The 19,985-nt window shown below is 38.0% G+C and overlaps 1 pseudogene; it reads right to left on the bottom strand.

Annotated features, from left to right (window-relative positions):
* Positions 1 to 684: 684 nt before the first annotated feature.
* On the bottom strand, positions 685 to 13,448 carry LOC142169805 (serine carboxypeptidase-like 19; annotated as a pseudogene).
* Between the last annotated feature and the right edge of the window lie 6,537 nt (positions 13,449 to 19,985).

Here is a 19,985-nt window from a genome sequence, read left to right as displayed (position 1 = left end):
AAATAGAGGGAAGATATTTTTCAAGTGAAAATGGTATTTGAAATTTTTAGAGTTGTGTTTGGACATGAATATCATTTTGGATTTTTTTTTAAGTTTTGTGAGTGATTTGAGTGAAAATTTTGAAAACAGTTTTTTGGAGTTTTTCAAATTTTTGAAAATTTTCAAAATGCATCTTCAAGTGAAAATTGGAAATTTTATGAACAAACACTGATTTTGAAAAAAGTAAATTTTTTTTGGAAAAAAGAAAAAATTTCTTATGTCCAAACGGGCTCTTAGTCCTGGAATTTGGGTAAATTGACTAATCTTTAAATATATTTTAAAAAGCGAGCTTAAAAGTAACTATTGCTGCACTTCCCCCTACTTTGTCAGGTCCCAAATGTTAGTCGTTTAGCCAAATTGAATTTGTTTCAAAATGCTACGTTGTAATATAATGCTAGTAGTAGAAGAAAAAAAGGCACATATTTTACTAGACATTTTACTCCAGGTTTAGCAGGAGTGTTTAGCTCTAGAGGGAGCTTGCGAGCCAACGATCTTCTTGAGCCATACGACGACTGGTTACAATTGGGCTCTAGAATGTGAGCTACAACAATTCCTTTTAGCAACTGCACGCAGTAACCCATGGCACAAGTTAACTATTAAGATTAAGTTGTTTTGTTTGGTTTAAACACTGGTAAAAATAGATATTTAATCAGAATTTTCTTCAGAGGAAAATGTATCACTAACACAATTGAAAGTACGCATATCACTTGAACAGAGTGTATTGCTTTGATTAATATGGTTGTACTCTCCTCCACAGTTAGACTTTAATGACTGTTTAAGAAAATAATCAAATCCACTTAATTAGTACGTTAATTGGTGGGTGATAACAAAAACTTGAAAGGAAAGAAGCAATGTAAAAGAGTAGTTTCCATGCCTTGTATAATTCATCAGAAATAAGGCCCATCCCATGAGCAAAAGGGATCTTATAGTTATCTTGATCAGGAATTATTGTTACTGGATTCCCAAGTATGTATCCCCGCCACCATTTAGTGGACGATATGTAAGAATTTTCGTAAGCGGTATCAATAATTGAAAAAGTGAACAAATAAATAAATTACTTTAACGGCAATCAGTATCATTTTTTATATATTTATACCCAATATTTAATTTTATTTATTATTTATACGTATAAATTACGAAAAAATTTCAATAAGGTACTGTCGCGTGACACCGCTTCAAGCAAGGTGCCTACGCCCCTGCCTGCCACCATTTTGTGGACTCCATAACAAACGTAAATGAAGAGTAATTCAAGAGCATAATTAAATAAACAAAAATATGTTAACTCTAACATTTTAATCTTTTAGATGAGATATTTAAACAATTCAACCTAGTATTCTTGCATTCGAATTTTACCAATACCTATTATCAAAATGAATTTCCACGTGATTGAAAAATAAAAAAGAATCAGGCAGGCTCGGACGTGAGGAAATAAATCAAATATACTAATTCTAACTAAGTAAGTTCTTACTTGAGATGGCCAAACACTTTAACAAATAACTCTATGTAATTTGTGGAAACTGCAACTATGTTGTTTTCCAATAATATATCATTAATTTGGTATACTGTTTTAACTTCATGTTATTTGATGTCGCATTTGTCTATCTTACAAGCAAATGTTGTGTTTCTCAAGGATCTTATCACTATGCTTGTATTTGAATTCTTTATTCTTATAACTAAAATAGATGAAGGATTACCAACCTTAAAATCGATCCACTGGTTGATTTCAGCATCAATCCCTGTAAGGTTATATATATGTTACACGCGCTATCAGAGGCGGATTGAAGATTTAATGGCTACGGGTGCCACTATATTTAATGTAAATCTACCACTACCAAGAAGATTGAATTAGAGTGTATATTTAGTTGGTTCGCTCTTTCTTGATTTAATTAATTCGGTTCGGATTCATATTTTAAATTATATTTTCATTCCACAAGATTTTTGGTGCATAATTAAATGCATCATAACCAAAGTGAAGATGTTTGTTCCTTTATCTGAAATCAAGGAAAAAATAACATTTGATGGTAAAAAGAAAATGATTAAAATTATATTCAAATAAGAATTTTGAGATCTAAAAGATAAACGGAAGCATATATATAATTCAAATGATAAAAATGGCGTTGTATAAGAAGAAGAAACACAATGATGAAGAAAATAAAGAAACTAAGAAAAAGAGAAGAACTGAAAAAAGATATGAGAAAAAGAAAGTAGGGCCAAGAGGAAAAGAGTAATTGACTGGCCATTAATGAGTCTCGTTCCTGCGCGTGTAGGTTGGAAAGGTGTATCTCTGACTTACGGTGCCACTCCTTACATATATATTCTTTTTATGCAAGATAGTTGTAAAGCCCCATAAATTTTTAATAATCTCGGAGTTTATAACGTAATTAAAGTGCTCCAAGGGTATAAAGACCTGCACGGTTTAAGCGAAATATTTGAAATAATATGTGTATTGGATATGAACTAATATGGTAGGACGGATACTTAAGAATAACTTATTTGCTCACTGTGTTGAAAGGCAACACTGGATGCATTTGTTCTTATAATGACAATACAATGATGTAGGTAAAGGGAGTACATCTAGCAACAAATATACATGGATCTTGGTAAGCAATGAAAGACACGCGGGGCAGGGGTAGAGAAAATAAAAAGACTTTCTAAGTGGCAAAACTTTTGCTTTTATTTGGAGTCGAAAAGTAGCGTAGGTGGCAACACGTTCAACCAAATTTGCATATAATTAAATATATAGTGGGCCAACCAATTGAGCTTTAAATGATGGTCATATTTGGGTTTTATTTGGTCTTTTTAAATTAATAAAAGACATAAGGTATCAAGCCTATCTTGGCTTCTAAACGCCGACGAGGAATGCAAAGAAACACAATAACAATAATTGTTCGCCGTCGACATAGAGTAAGAGGAGTCTACTTTTACTTTCATCTTTTTTCTTTTCTTTTGTTCCTTTACTTTAATTTTCAGTTATATATGAAGACAATTAATTATAATTCCAAACAATAGTTAGGATTTGAGCAGTAACGTAAAAATTTGATAATGGAGTCTTGACGGAGTATGGAACGTTACAATTGATATGTTCTTAGTGATAATTATAACTCATTGGACTATAAAATTGAAGTGGGTATGCATAGTTTCCATGTATTACTGAAAACTCACGAGTTAGAAGATTTGAGCAATCTTCTTAAATTGAAGAGAGTAATGTTATATTATTTAGACTTGTATTGATGTGAATTGAACCAGATTATTACATGTAGATTGAAAATTTATGAATCGAGAGTGTTTGGAGGATACGTGAAGTCGAAACTGTGCTAGCTTTAAGGTGAGTTGAAGCTTACTCTCCTAGTAGAGAATTCCATTAGAACCCCTGTGCTCCATGTGTTCAATAAATTCAAGCCATGCCTTCTTGCGATCCAAATACTACGTTCACTTTATTCTTATTCAGTACGACGATATATGTGACAAAAACACATGCTCATTTGTATTACCAGTTGTTAAGTGCGTTTGTTCGTGATATTTACATTAGGTTTCAACATTAATTCATGCATCAATATGGTCATTCAGTAGGGAGAAATGACTAACCCCCCATCGTGAGTGCCATGATGCCAGGGATAGTTACCCCACACTCGTAGGTGCCAACTGTTTGTTGGGGAGATAGGCCGACACTCCCCCGTGCATGTTCCCAGATGCTCATGTACGCAGGGCCACTATGTGTATTGATTTTCAGAAAAATGTTCGATTTTGGCTTACAGTTCAGCTTATAGTTTCGATTTCCAACTCATTACTTGATTATAAAATTTTATATGATTTATATGATTTTTCGTATGTCCGTTTTCTTTCATATTTCTTTTCCAAAGGTCTCCCTCCGCTTTTTTAGGAGGTAGCCTATGAGACTTATTGCGTATCCTTTGGTGATACTTATCCCGTTTAGGCATGCTATGTCGTGTGGCAGGTATTGAGGATGCATGTAACAAGGCACGTGGCTATATGAGATATTTCGGATTTAGTTTACAGACTCCGTCGATTCATCCCAGCGGTAGCTGACTCTTTTCATACTATTATTTATTTTTAACTGTTTATTTTATTTTCGGGGAATGTCCTGAATGCTATGTATTTCAGTTTTTTTTTTAAATTCTAGAGGCTCATGTCTTGTTAGTGGGTTAGTATTAAGATAATTGAGATTTATCCTTTATTGATTATTTTATCAGTCCATTTAAGAATCACAACTTGACTAGAATGAATATTTAACCGCATTAGGTTATTTGCTATTGAACTTGAAGTTTTGATACAACTAGCACATGGTTCACTCAACGAGTGGTAAGGGTTGAGTGTCAATCACGTCCCACCTCAGTGAGGGGCGTGACAAGTTATTATCAGATCAACTAGGTTTGAGAAGTCCTAGGAAGTCATGAGCCGTGTTTTGTAGAGTCTCATTTATGGGTATATTGTGCACCATACTTATATCCGGGAGGCTGTAGGACATGTTAAAAAAATTTCTTTTCTTTGACTCTTACATTGTACGTTAGAGCTAAACATGTCAGAATTTTAACAATCATTTTGTCTCTTGTTTCAGAACAAAATGGTTTGAACAAGATCAACCTTGTCATCTGCTACTAACAATGTTGAGATATCAGCTGGTAATCATTAAGAAGCACCAACAGAGGTGCAGACTGCACCAATGACACCAGTTGTAGTTAGAGGACGTGGCGGAGGAAGAGGTCGAGGTCAGAATGCCAGGGGTAGAGGTGGAAATGCCATAGGTAATTAGGCTCGTGGTAGGGCCACTAGACAGGAACAAGCTCCACCTCAGCAGGTTGATAATGATCAGGTGGATGTCACACCCCCTCTTAACCCACTCAGGGCAAATCAACCACAACAACACGATGATCGAATAAACATAATTTTTGACTTTTTGGAGTACCTAGCCCCTCCGGCTGGCGGTCGGGCTACACCTGTTCATGATCCTCCTCAAGACCATTATGCTTCAGATGAAGAGATTATAGAAGAAGGGTTTCAAGATCCACTCGAGGTACCACCACCAGTTGTCCCTACAAATATTGCCCAGCCAGTGCAGTTACCAACAGGAAAAATTGATCCACATGCCTTTCAGAGATTAAAACCTCCTACTTATAATGGTACAAATAAGCCAAATGAACCAATGTTATTTTTGAAGGAGATAGAGGAAATGTTTGTTTCTTTGGGTCGTCTTGAAACGCAAGTCACATAGTTGATTGGGTTTCGATTGAAAGGTGCAACATCGAAATGGTGGAGAGGTTACAAGAAGACCATAGATTCTATATTACTGCCACTTACTTGGCCACAGTTCAAAGAAGCTTTCAGGGCCAAGTTTTTCCCTAGCAGCCGAATAGATGAGCTTCGACGTCAGTTCGAACATCTTAAACAGGGTACCATGTCAATATGAGATGGAATTTACAAAATTGGTAGAGTATGCACCTAATTTAATACTGACAGAGAGAGAAAAAAATTAGAAGGTCCATTGAAGGCTTGAATCCACATATGGCAAAAGATATGACTTCACATCAGGATGACAAGACTTATCTTCAGGTTATTAATATTTCTACGCGTAAGGAGGCTTTTGATAAAATTTCCAGGGAAGTTAGAGATAATAGCAAGAAGACTAGAACAACATATTGTTATAGTGAACTTTCAGTTGGGGGTAAGAATATGAATCATTCAGGTCACATTTAATCAATAACTTACTTGTCTCCTTATCCAGCTCCACTCAGACATGGCCAGCAGAGTAAGGTTCAGGCCCATCAAGGGTATATTTTAACTAGTCAAGGCCAACCTCGGTTCTCCCATCCTATATGTTCTTCGTGCAGCAAAAGACATCCAATGAGATGCATTTTGGTTCAGAAAAGTTGTTTCCCCTGCCATGATCCATGTCATATTAAGAGAGATTGTCCACAGCATGGACAAGCTCCAAGGAAGGCTCCAACTACTCAGGCAACATCCATAGATAATTATGCGATTGCACCTCCTCCAATTCGGGAACTAATACTCAGACTGGGCGTGGTGCCAATAGAGGTGGTGCTCAGGGAGGAGGAGGACCAGCCAGATTCTATGTAGTTCTAGACATGCAGAATGTGGAGGCGTCTAACAAAGTTATTACAAGTATTCTCTCAGTTTATAGTCGCCCTACTTATGTATTAGTTGATCATGGTTAAACTTTCTCATATGTGTCTCATTATTTTTGTGTCGAGTTTGGAAAAAAACCAAAATAATTAGGGGCTCCGTTTGAGGTTTCCACACCCATAGGGGAATTTGTTAAAGTTGAATATATATTCAAAAATTGCATCATCACAATTTAGGGTCGGGTAACATTAGCCGATTTGAACCTATTAGATATGGTTGACTTTGACATCATAGCTGGCATGAACTGGTTATCTTCTTGTCATGCTACAATTGATTTTCTTGAGAAGACAGTTAAATTCTCATTTATTAGGAAAGATCTAGTTATAATTAGAGGTGAGGTGGGTACACCTGTAGGTAAGTTTATTTCTTACCTTAAGGCTAGAAAACTGGAGAGCAACGAGTGTTTGGCGTATCTAGCACATGTGCGGGATATGAAAGCTGACTCCCCAATGCTTGAATTAGTACAAATTGTGAAAGAATTTCTAGAGGTGTTCCCGGATGATCTCCCAGGGATACCACTAGATAGGGAGATTGAGTTTGGCATAGACACATTGTCAGAAACTCAACCAATCTCGATTCCTCCTTACAGAATGGCTCCAGCTGAGCTAAATGTACTTAAGAAACAATTATAAGATCTATTAGATAAGGGTTTTATTCGACCTAGTATTTCACTCTGGGGTGCTCCAGTGTTGTTCGTGAAGAAAAAATATGGTTCCCTATGGATGTGTATAGATTACCGCCAGCTGAATAAGGTTACTATCAAAAATAAATATCTACTGCCCAGGATAGATGACTTATTTGATCAGTTACAAGGTGCTAGGTATTTCTCAAAAATAGATCTGAGGCTGGGATACCATCTGTTTAAAATCAAAGAAGCAGACATCTCGAAAATAGCTTTCAGGACTCGGTATGGTCACTATGAATTTTTAGTAATGTGCTTTGGGTTGACCAATGCATCAACGGCTTTTATGGACTTAATGAACAGAGTCTTCAAGTCTTTCTTAGATGCCTTTGTTATTGTATTTTTTGACGATATTCTGGTATATTCCCATAGCCAAAAAGAGCATGAAAATCATTTGGGAATAGTCCTTCAAATACTCAAGGAGAGTCAGCTTTATGCCAAATTCTCCAAATGTGAATTTTGACTCGATATAGTTACATTTTTGGGACACGTGGTCTAGAGAGAAGGCATTAGAGTAGACCCACAGAAAATAAAAGCAGTTAAAAGTTGGACTAAGCCAACGATCCCTACAGAGATTCGCAGTTTTCTGGGATTGGCAGGTTACTACCGTCATTTTGTATAAGGGTTCTCTTCACTAGCTGCCCTACAGACAAAGTTAACTCAGAAAGATGTAAAGTTTCAATGGTCTGAAGTTTGTGAGAAAAGTTTTCAAGAACTCAAGAACATGTCGACTACATCCCTAATCCTGACTCTACCTAGCCCTACAGGTAGATTTGTGATCTATTGTGATATTTCTAGAGTGGGGTTAGGATGTGTTCTTATGCAGAATGGAAAGGTAATTGCTTATGCTTCTAGGCAGTAAAAGAGTCATGAGACAAATAATCCTACCCATGATCTTGAGCTAGCGGAATTTATTTTTGCTCTAAAAATATGGCGTCAGTAATTTTATGGAGAGCAATGTGACATTTATACAGATCATAAAAGTTTGCAGTATATATTCAAGAAGAAAGAGTTGAACCTGAGACAACGTAGGTGGTTAGAATTACTTAATGATTATGATTGTAATATCCTTTATCATCCAGGCAAAGCGAAAGTGGTTGATGATGCTCTTAGCAGAAGATCCATGGGGAGTTTGGCCAAGCTGTTTGTGGTCGAACATCCAATAGTAATAGAATCCCAACAAATAGCTAGCCAAGGGTTACGTCTTGATGAGAAGTGTGATAGAAGGTTTATATCAAGTATGGGTGCTAAGTCTACTTTAGTAGAGCAAGTTAAAACCAAAAAATTCGATGATGCTAGCTTGCTTAAGCTCAAGGAAGGTGTCCTTAGTGGCAAGATTAAGAATTTTTCACTTGATGTGAATGGTGTGATGAGACTTAATGGTCGCTTATGCATGCCTAATGTAGATGATCTTCCAAGAGAAATTATGGTAGAAGTTCATAGATCCATAAACTCAATACACCCAGGTTCTACTAAAATGTATCATGATTTGAAGGATATTTATTGGCAGGATAATATGAAGCGAGATATTGCATATTTTGTATCACGGTGCCTAAACTGTTAGCAAGTAAAAGCTGAACATCATAGACCAGGCGGCTTAGCTCAAGTCATTGAAATACAAGAACGGAAATGGAAACGAATAAATATGGATTTTGTGGTTGGTTTGCCGCGAGCTTTTAAGAAACATGACTCTATTTGGGTCATAGTAGACCGAATCACTAAGTCAGCTCACTTTTTGCCAGTTAAAGAAACCTACGCAGCACCCCAATATGCAACATTATACATAAAAGAAATTGTTCGGTTGCATGGTTCTCCTGTGTCCATTATTTCTAATAGGGGTGCTCGGTTTAGTGCCCAGTTCTGGAAGGGTTTTCAGGAAGGTCTCGGTACCCGAATTAATGTAAGTACGACCTTTCACCCTTAAACAGATGGGGCAGTCCGAGAGGACAATTCAAACCTTAGAAGATATGTTACGAGTATGTGTTCTCGATTTTAAAGGAAACTGGGATGATCATCTTCCTGTGATTGAATTCGTATATAATAATAGTTATCAAGCAAGTATTCAGATGGCCCCATTTGAAGCCCTATACGAGAGGAGATGTTGTTCGACTATAGGATGGTTTGAGATAGGTAAAACGAAGCTTATTGGGCCAAACATAGTACAAGATGCCTTGAAAAAGGTGAAACTAATTCAGGAACGACTTAAAATAGCTCAAAGCCAACAAAAGTTAGACGCCGCGATCTTGAGTTCAAAGTGGGTGACTATGTATTTTTAAAGGTGTCTCCAATGAAGGGCATCATGAGGTTTGGTATAAAAGGAAAGTTTAGCCCGAGATATATAGGGTCTTATCCAATTCTTAAAAGGATTGGGCTTATGGAGTATCATCTAGCTTTACCTCCAGAGTTATCTTTGGTGCATCCAGTTTTTGATGTGTCCATGCGGAAAAAGTACTTTCACGACCCGAGTCATGTAATTGATAGGCAGGACATAGAGTTTGATGATACTTTGTTATATGAGGAGGTCCCTGTAGCTATAATAGACAGGCAGGTTCGTAGACTTCGAACCAAAAATGTTGCTTCGGTAAAAGTAATATGGAGTAGCCATTCAGCTGAGGAAGCTACGTGGGAGCCAGAGGAAGCCATGAAGGAAAAGTATTCCAATTTGTTCGAGATTTCAGGTACATAATTCATTTAATACTTTAAAATAATTAGATTGGTAAGTTATGGGATATTTATGCTTATAGTGATGTAAAGTGGCTTTAGCGGGTATATTGGTATGTCTTAAAATTGTATTTTATTGGATTGAGCAGCTGAATGTACGAAATGTTATTGTTGGGTTGCTTGGATATGTTGAAAATTTTGGATAACTCCAGTTATAGAGGAACCTTTGCCGAAATATTTAAAAGTTTACGAGTTAGACAAATATTGGGTCCTAAGATCTTTCTTTTAGACTAAAGAACATTTACGACACCATATTCGAGGACGAATGTTCCTAAGCGGGGGAGAATGTAAAGAGCCATAAATTTCTAGCTTAATTTTTTTTTAATAATCTCGGAGTTCATAACGTAATTAAAGTGCTTGAAGGGTATAAGGACTTGCACGGTTTAAGCGAAGTATTTGGGATAATATGTGTATAGGATATGAACTAATATGGTAGGACGGATAGTTAAGAATAATAAAATCTTATTTTCTCACTCGGTTGAAATACAACACTAGATGCATTTATCCTTATAAAAAGAGTACATCTATTTTATATATAAGGAATTAGCAATAAATATACAAGGATCTTGGTGAGCAATGAAAGACACGTGGGCCAGAGGTAGAGAAAATAAAAAGTCTTTCTAAGTGGCAAAACCTTTGCTTTTATTTCGAGTCAAAAAGTAGCGTGGGTGGCAGCACGTTCAACCAATTTGCATATAATTAAATATATAGTGGGCCATCCAATTGACCTTTAAATTATGGTCATATTTGGGTTTCATTTGGTCTATTTAAAATAAAAAAAAGACATAAGGTATCAAGCCTTTCTTGGCTTCTGAACGCCGGTAAGAAATGCAAAGAAACACAAAAACAAAAATTGCTCGTCGTTGACATAGAGTAAGAGGAGTCTACTTTTCCTTTCATCTTTTTTATTTTCTTTTGTTCTTTTACTTTAATTATCAGTTATATATGAAGATAGTTAATTATAATTCCAAACAAGAGTTAAGGATTGAGCAGTAAAGTAAAAATTTGATAATGGAGTCTTGACTAAGTATGGCAAGTTACAATTGATATGTTCTTACTGATGATTATAACTCATTGGACTATAAAATTGAAGTGGGTATACATAGTTTCTCTTTATTATTAAAAACTCACGAGTTAGAAGATTTGAGCAATATTCTTAAATTGAAGAGAGTAATGTTATATTCTTTAGACCTGTATTGATGTGAATTGAACCATATTATTACATGTAGATTGAAAATTAGTGAATCAGGAGTGTTTGGAGGATATGTAAAGTCGAAGCTGAGCTAGCTTTAAGGTGAGTTGAGACTTACTCTCCTAGTAGAGAATTTCATTAGAACCCATGTGCTCTATGTGTTCAATAAATTCAAGCCATGTCTTCTTGCGATCCAAATACTACGTTCACTTCATTCTTATTCAGTATGACGATATATGTGAAAGAAACACATGCTCATTTTTACTACCAGTTGTTAAGTGCATTGGTTCTTGATATTTACATTCAGTTAATTATTCAGTTTTAATATTAATTCATGCACAATATAATCATTTAGTTAGGAGAAGTGGCCAACCTCCCCCAGCGTGAGTGCCATGATGCCAGGGTTAGTTATCCCACGCTTCTAGGTGCCAACTGTTTGTTGGTGAGATAGGCTGACACTCCCCCGTACGTATTCCCAGATGCTCACGTATGCATGGCCACTACATGCACTGATTTTCAGAAAAAAGTTCAATTTTGGCTTATAGTTCAGCTTATAGTTTCAGTTTCCAGCTCATTACTTGTTTATAATATTTTATATGATTTTCCCTATATCCGTTTTCTTTCATATTATTTTTTCGAAAGTCTCGCTCCACCTTTTTACGAGGTAGCCTATGAGACTTACTAGGTATCCTTTGGTGATACTTAGCCCGTTTGGGCCTGCTACGTCGTGTGGCAGGTATTGAGGACGCAGGTATCAAGACACGTGGCTAAGGAGATATTTCGGATTTAGTTTACAGATTTCGTTGATTCATCTCAGCGGTAGAGGACTCTTTTCGGACTATTATTTATGTTTAGATGTTTATTTTATTTTCTGGGAATGCCCCGCAGGCTATATATTTCAGTTTGTTTTCAAATTCTAGAGGCTCATGACTTGTTAGTGGGTTAGTATTAAGATATTTTGGGATTTATCTTTTATTGATTATTATATCAGTCCGTTTAAGATTCGCAACTTGACTAGAATAAATATTTAAGCGCATTAGATTGTTTGCTATTGGACCTGAAGTTTTGATACAACTAGCACAGGGTTCACTCAACGAGTGGTAAGGGTTGAGTTCCAATCACGTCCCACCTCAGTTGGGGTATAACAATAGTACTATATACAAGGAATTTTTACCCGAGCATGTGGGTGGCATACCGCCCCTTCTCCTCTACGTAGATCTGCCCTTGCACGCTATTATAGGTTAAAGTATACACTGACCGAATAAAAAAATCTTCACACTGTCGATGCATAAACCTAAATTCGTCTTTAATTTCTTACCATCTGATAACACTTAGGTAACAATAGGAAGAGTAATTCCACTATATGAGTCTCCACCAACATAGAAAAGGATTATTGAGATATTGCGGGTGCTCAGTTAATAGCCACTGTAAAATACTATAGAAAATTAGTAAATTACAAAACCACATAATTCAAACTTTCCATGTCAAGTACGTATGAAAATAAATAAACTGAAATTCATTAATGAACAAGCATTAAGGCTTCAAAATGAAGTCTAAACTTATTACCTTCCGAAGAAATTGATAAGCGTGATCACCTGCTTGTAAATTATTTGAGTGATTTGACTTTAGTGTAGTTGCATACGGGAATTCAGTCCCTTCCGGGAAATCTACATATATAATGTTTGCCACCTAAAATTTCATTCATTAGTACTTGTATGAAGTCAATTGTATATCTTTCAGATGGTTAGTAATAAGTCCATTGTCGAAAACACTTCCCCACAAAGCATAGTATTAATTTATCTCTCACCTTTGTGTATGCAAATGGATTGGAAGACAATGTTGGCAAGCTACCATTATACTGGAACGACCAGACCGGTCGTTTTGAGAGTTGTAGCCCCGTTCCCTAATTTACTGCTCATTTTGTGCTTTATAACTGTTATGTAACTTGCCGGGGTAGTCAATTCAGATCCGGAGAGATTTCAGAATGAGTTGCGACACTTACTCTCAAAGTTGGAAGTTTAGATTAAAAAGGTTGACCAGATGTTGACTTATGAGTAAACGACTCCAGAATAGAGTTTTGGCTGTTTCGTTAACTCCGTTGGGTGATTTTGGACTTAGGAGCGTATCCGGATTGTGATTCGGAAGTCCGTAGAGGAATTGGGCTTGAAATAGCGAAAGTTAAAAATTTGGAAGTTTGACCGAGAGTGGACTTGGAGGATACCGGACTCGGATTGGGGTTCCGGGAGTTGGAGTAGGTCTGTGGTGTCATTTGTGAATTATGTGCAAAATTTGAGGTCAATCGGACGTGATTTGATAGATTTCGACATCGTTCGTAGAAAATGGAATTCCTTAATTTTTATTAGGCTTGAATTGGGGTGCGATTCGTGTTTTGATGTTGTTTGATGTGATTTGAGGGCTCGACTAAGTATGTATCGTGTTTTAGGACTTGTTGGTATAATTGGTGGAGGTCCCGGGGGCCTCGGGTTGATTTCGGATGGTTAACAGATCAAAACGAGACTTGGTGCATTGCTGAAGCTGGGAGTCTGCTGGTGTAATCACACTTGCGGATTTTTGATCGCACGTGTGAGCTCGCAGAAGCGGAAAGGGAGAGAGTGGGCAGTGGACGTAGGTGCGAGGGAAATTCCACACCTGCATGATCATAGATGCAGACGAGGGGTCGCAGAAGCGCAGGTGTCCGCATAAGCGGATTGTTTCTCGCAGAAGCAAGTCCGCAAAAGCAGAAGCACGATCACAGAAGCGGAGGCACTAGAGCCTTGGCAGAACCGCAGAAGCGATGGATTTTTAGCAGAAGCGGAACCGCATATACAGTTAAGTTTCCGCAGGAGCGAAAAGGCTGGACAGAACCTTAAATTCAAGGGTTACAATTTTTCTTCATTTTGAACATTTCAAGCTCGGGATTCGGCGATGTTTGAGGAGTTTCTTGAGGTAAGTCACTTGTGTTCATTTTTAATCAATAATCTTATTTCCCCATTGAATTTACCACCTAGTTTGTGTGTATTTGAGGTGGAATTTAGGAATTTTAGGCCAGGGATTTGGAGAATTTGATTTTGGGTTTTGGGTGTCGATTTGGTGTCAGATTTTGGTAAATTTGGTATGGTTGGACTAGTGGTTGGATGGGTTTTCGTGTTTTGTCTTTTAACGGATTTCAAGACATGAGCCCGATGGACCGGCTTTTGAGTCGACTTTTGACATTTGATTAATAACTTAGTGTTTTTCTTATGAAATTAAATCCTTTAGCTCGTGTTGATTGTATCGAACTATTTGTGGCTAGATTCAAGGCATTTGGAGGCCGATTCATGAGGCAAGAGCATGTTGGAGTAGGGATTTGCACGGTCTGAGGTAAGTAACAGTTCTAAATTTGGTTACGAGGGTATGAAACCCCATAATATGTGTTATGTGATTGGTTTTGAGGTGATGCACATGCTAGGTGACGGGCATGTGGGCGTGCACCGTAGGAATTATGACTTGATCAACTCTATGGAACTGAATAGTTGAAAAATCTGTTGTTATCCGTATATTCTCCATGTGTTATAGAAATTGAACTGTAAATCATGTTAGAAATCATGTTTAGACTATGTGCCGGCACTGTAGGGACCCACAGAGGTCATGTACATGTTGAGTTATCTTCTAAATTTTTGTTTTGTACCCAGTCACAGTTTTACTTGCATATTACATCTCAGTCTCTATTTTTCATTATTGATACATTGTATCATTGCTGTTTGGGATGATTATCATGATTACTGAGAGCCCGAGAGACTGGAGAGGTTGATGACTGAGTGAGGCTGAGGGCCTGATTTTGTGAGGATATTATGGGATCGGGTTGCACGCCGCAACATGTTTTATTGATTTGTGCCATGCTTGGCTTGTTATAGTGCTTTGGCTGAAGGAGCCCCTTCGGAGTCTGCACACCCACAGTGAGCGCAGTTGATTTATATTGAGGGATGGATCTTCCCTGGGCATGGATCTTCCCTGAATCATTTATATTTGGGGATTGATTTTCTCCTGGGCTGGATTGGCTTTATACAGTACTAGGTGACTGACTGTCAATATATATATATATATATATGGGCTGAATTGGCTTTATACAGTACTAGGTGACTGACTATCAATATATATATATATATATATATATATATATATATATATATATATATATATATATATATATATATATATAGATATATGGATCTTCCCTGGGCTGGATTGGCCATATACAATACTGAGTGATTGAGTATTCCGAAAGTGTGAGTACACGAAGCTTCTAGTGTGGTGCATTACATACATCATGTACATTGGCATGTAGAAATAGAGATGTCATATTCCTCATATCTTCAAGTACATACACATGTACTTGAAAGCATGCCTATCTTTCAATGTTGTAATTTCTGTAATTGAATTATATCCGTGAAGCTTGTCCCTACTTTTAGTCCATTATTTTATCTTTGTGCTTACTGAGTTGGTTGTACTCACGTTACACCCTGCACTTCATGTGCAGATCCAAGTGTTTCCAGATACGGTGGGTGTTGATATCTTTGCATAGCTTGATCGTTTGGAGATTCCAAGGTAGCTACCCGACATTCACATACCTTGTCTCTCCTTCCCTATCTTTCAGCTTTATGTATTTAGTTTTAGTCTTTCATAGACAATATTTCTAAACTTGTATTGTATAGACTTTCTATCCAGTTGGAAGTATTTTGAAGTGTCGGCTTGCCTAGTACCATGTTAGGCGCCATCACGACAGGCTAAGTATTGGGTCGTGACAAGTTGGTATCAGAGCCTAAGTTACATAGGTCTCACGATTTATGAGCAGGTTTAGTAGAGTCTTGTAGATCGGTACGAAGACGTCTGTACTTATCTTCGAGAGGTTGTCGAATCCTTGAGAAACTTCACATTCTTGTATTCTTGTCATGCGAATTTGTTGATTCCGGTAACTAAATTTCTGTTGTTTTATTCTCTCACAGATGGTGAGGACACGTGCTACCGGACAGGACGACCACCCACCAGTACCACCAACTAGCACCACGAGAGGATGAGGTTGCGTTAGGGGACACGGTAGGGGCAGAGGTGCAACTCATACAACAGCTAGAGCAGCACGTGTAGATCCACCAGTTGCTCCAGATAAGGAGCAGGTTCTGGATGTGGTTGAGCCAGTGGGTATAGCTCAGGCATCATCTGTACCCATTGCGATTCCAGGCCTTCTGGAGGCTTTGGTCTAGATATTGACTGTTTGCACTGGCCTTGCTCAGGTAGTTTCGGCTCAGGCCGCACCAGTCACTTCTCAGGCCGGGGGAGGTACTCATACTCATGTCGCCCGTACTCCAGAGTAGGTAGTGTAGGAACTTCAGATACCGGGGGTACTACCAGCCCAACCAGTTGCATCTGCTCAGGCCTAGGAGGGTCCCGTTATGACTGATGATGGGTAGGGGAGACTAGAGATATTGGCCTCAACCATCCCTAGTTCGAGGGACTCGACCATCGCTTCTTCTTCGGCCTCCCTGGTTTGAAGCATTTCGGAATCGCTTATCACGCGGGACACCAATTCAGATTCTTCTTCTTCTTCTTCTCCTCCTCCTCCTCCTCCTCCTCCTCCTCCTTCTCCTCCTCCTCCTCCTTCTTCTTCTTCTTCGGACACATCCCTCAACTGGTGGATTGATTCCGATGGGAGTCTTCGGCGCTTGTATTTTCTTTAAGTTTGTGCGTCAACCGCTTCCTCGGTTTCTTCTTTTCTGGGCTCGAGGAGCTCGGAGCTTTTTTCCTTTCTTTTATTTATCCTGCTTCGGAGCAGGGGGTCTTAGTGAAAATGTCATCATCATCGGATGAAGGCCGCATTTCAACGTCTTTCGGTAAACCTTCAAAAGGAAAGTAAAATAAGTTAAAAATCGACGGCGTGAAAGCTAGGTCGAATGTAACTTGAAGAAAAAATCTCACCATGAAAACATGCCTCCCATCGGCCCTTCGGAAGCTCACGTCATAAGCGCTCGGAGAAAGATCTCTGTGTTGCGATACCTTCGACCCACTCCTTGAGTCGGGGTACCACATCAGGCATCCAAGCAGTAGTTGCACCATCACAAAATATCGACGGAGAAGGAAAGAAAAGGAAACGCTATAAAATAAATCTTGAAGTCAAGGTTTTACTTACGTTTCATGTTCCATTTTTCAGGAAATGGCATTTCCTTAGCTAGGATTAAATTCGAGGTCTTCACTCTAACAAATCAGCCCAACCAACCTCTGTCTCGATCCTCGTCGATGCTTGAGAATGGGGCCTTACTGGCCCGACGTGCAAGCTTGATTAATCCCCCTCGATAAAGTACTATAAAAACACATTAAATGATGGATGGTGAATGGCACCCCTCGATCTTGCTCACGAAGAATTACTTTCCTCCAAAACGAGGGGTGAGTTTGACCAAGGGTCACTTCGTACCTCTTACATAAGGAGACGATGACCGGGTCCAGGGGCCCAATGTGAAGGAATAAGTATAAACACTCAAAAAACCCTCCACGTGGGTGGTAATGGCTTCCTCGGGCTTAGGTACCACCACGTGCTTGCCAGCCCAGTTACAATCCTTTTTTACTTCGGAAAGGACGTCCTCGATGACCGAGCAGATATATCTCGAGATCATCTCACATCGACCGGGCACCGAGGAGGGTTTCTCAACCTTAAAATCAGCACCTGTTGGGCACCCCGTAGGTATGGACAATTTTAGAGGGGGGTTCTGGTACCGGTTTCTCAGTTGGAACAAATGAAATATTTTTCTCAACAGATGGTCATGAGGAAGAGGGGTTTTCTTTTTGAGGAACATATTTTGAATTCTTTTCCATTTCTTATAAACACAGGAGAAAAGAAAGTGTTGGTAAAAGAGGAGGCGAGCTTAGCAGATAACTTATGTAAATTTTCAAAGAACTAGAAGAGAAGAAGTTTTGAGGCTAATCTAGAAAACCAGAAGATGAAGGTGATGAAGCTTTCACAATACACAAGAGAAGAGTTTAAATGTAAAAGTTCTAATGAATGGATTAAAGGATATTTATAGTTTTCTCAAATGACGGTTGCCGACCATTAACTGACACACATTTAATGCCTTGGAGACTGGGTTAATGGGATATTTCGACTATTCTTGTCACTTACGTCATGAATTCATCATCATGATTTATCGGAATGGGAATCGGAAGCTCGTATCATTTCTTATCAATTACTCTCCAACAAAAAGGATTTTGATGTCATGTTTTTGTCACTTGCGTCATGATATATCGAAGTGAGAATATGAGGCTCATGTCGTTCCTCGTCATCTACTTTCCGAAGAATGAGGGGACTATTTGTATGTAGGTAAAATCGAGCTCGATATTCGAACGAGCTTCCGAACTCCCTGATTAGGCCAGGGTCGAAATATCTGTGATCAGGTGAAGTTGAGCTCGAAGATCAATCTAACACCATAGGCCAAGATCGGCACATGGTGATTATGATCGAACCCAAATCATTGTCAAAGTTAGCCATCGAAATCATCGAATTTTCACTTGATTTTACTGAAGGCGTATCCGGTCCTGTTTCCAACGGCCTCGATGAAAGCTTTTCCAACTCATCTGACATGGGTCCATAATTCTCACAATTAACCAGCCATTATGGTAGAAATAAAGAAACTACTCAAAAAGGGAACTAACGGTCAACAAATCAAGGACTTTTGCATTTTATAGAATAATAGAATAATACCTTAAAAGGTAGATCTCCCATAATATATAAAAGGGACTTGACAATTTATTAACGACATTGTAACATACACTGATAAGCAATACATTACCGTTATACTTATTTCTTTTCTATCTTGGTGTCAATCAAAGTGCATTCAGTTCAAGGGTGGCTTGCATTCTTAAGCTGAAATCATCCAATTCCTGTGGCTTGCAGATATTTTATCGGTATTTATTTTAATTATAATCTAATTTATCACTTTGTATCAAGTTAATCCACATGTACTTATAACCACTAACAAATTCAATTGTTATCCGATTTTTAGGGTAAACATACTTATTAAAAAAAATTAATGCCTAGTTTACTCGACATGAATATTGTCTTCTCCATTGAAGTTTCAACAATTTGGTATTGTATCAAAAAAGATCTACTGCTTAGACATTGTATAATAATCTCAGAATTTTAAGTAGATTGCTCCAACCTCCTATCTTGTTCTCCAAACCTATTGTCCATTATTTTGTACTTGAAACTTTATCACCATAATTCATCATCGTTTTCAGCATTTCAACACCTAAATATTTTGCTAAGAAATATTTATCCTAAAAGTTATTACAAAGACAAATGTTAATAGATGTTTCTTATCTTAGTTGTTGTGATGATCCGATATGTCATTTTCAGTTTTAACTTTCATTTTTGTGTTTCGAGACCTCAAATAGCTCTATTTATCCTTCTTCGATTTGCATGTACAGTCCGTGTCTTTTCCGGAAAAGTTTTTATGTGAAAATTGATGAAAATGTAAAATTTAGCCTTAAAATGAATTGAGTTAACTACGGTCAATATTTTATATAAATGGACCTAAATATATATTCTGACGGTCTCGGTGGGTCCGTATCATGATTTGGGAGTTGCGCGTATGCCCGGAATCGATTTCTGAAGTCCTTAACTTGATTTAACGTAATTTGTTGAAAACTAGTAATTTGAAGACTAAAGGAATTCTTAAGTTTGACCGTAGGTCGACTTTGTTGCTACCAGGTTCAGATTACGGTTTCGGAACTTGGTATAGGATCATTTCAGTATTTATGACTTGTCGGCAAAATTTGGTACAAAATGGAGTTTATATGACGTGATTCGGACGTCCGGTTGTAAAATTACAAGTTCTTGTGTTTTTTTGAAAATATCATTCATTTTGAACTCTGATTCGTAGTTCTAGGTGTTATTTTTACACTTGTGTGCATGTTTGGTTTGGAGCTCAAGGATCTCAGGTGAGTTTCAGATAGGCTACAGAGTGATTTTTGATTAGAAGAATGCTGGTTTAGCTGATATCTGATGCCTGAGATTTTATGCTTCACGATCGCGAAGGTTCTCTCACGATTGCAAAGGGGAACAAGGCTAGGGGAGGAATTCACTCTTCGCGAATGCGAGGATTTGGTCGCGAACGTGGAGTAATGGGGGGGGGGGCTAAGCTCTACGAACGTGACCTGTCCTTCGCGAAC

This window comes from Nicotiana tabacum, chromosome 15 (assembly GCF_000715075.1).
Source record: "Nicotiana tabacum cultivar K326 chromosome 15, ASM71507v2, whole genome shotgun sequence".
In the NCBI taxonomy this organism is placed as follows: domain Eukaryota; kingdom Viridiplantae; phylum Streptophyta; class Magnoliopsida; order Solanales; family Solanaceae; genus Nicotiana; species Nicotiana tabacum.
The sequence above is the reverse complement of the archived record's forward strand: the minus strand, read 5'-3'. Positions and strand labels throughout refer to the sequence as shown.